Raw genomic sequence first — 434 nt, forward strand, 5'->3', positions numbered from 1 at the left:
CCCCACCTACCTGTGCAACAGCAGCCCTCGAGTCGTCGCCGGAACTCCACACTTCGTAGTCCTTCGCCAGAATCTGAATTAAGAACGTGCCGGAAGTTCAAAACCCAAAAATAATGTGGAGAGCGACATGCCGATCGTTGTAAAATCGTTTACCATGACTCAGAGTGGGTCTCTGCCCCTGACCTCCCCACACGCACTCGCTCCCTCTCTCCCTTCCTTCCCCCTCTTCCTCCTCCTCCCCCTCTCCTTCACCTTGACAAACCGAGGCACCATGACTTTGAGGATGCCCTGGATGACCAAAGAGCCCCCCGACTCGAGCACGTGGTGCGGAATCACGTTCCCCCGGGGGACCTGGGGAGGGAGGGAGACAAGGCCCATGCACATGGGAGGGAGGGAGGGAGGGAGGGAGGTGTGCGTCTGGTGTGTCGACAGGT

This window comes from Nannochloropsis gaditana (assembly GCF_000240725.1).
Source record: "Nannochloropsis gaditana CCMP526 unplaced genomic scaffold scaffold340, whole genome shotgun sequence".
Classification (NCBI taxonomy): Eukaryota; class Eustigmatophyceae; order Eustigmatales; family Monodopsidaceae; genus Microchloropsis; species Microchloropsis gaditana.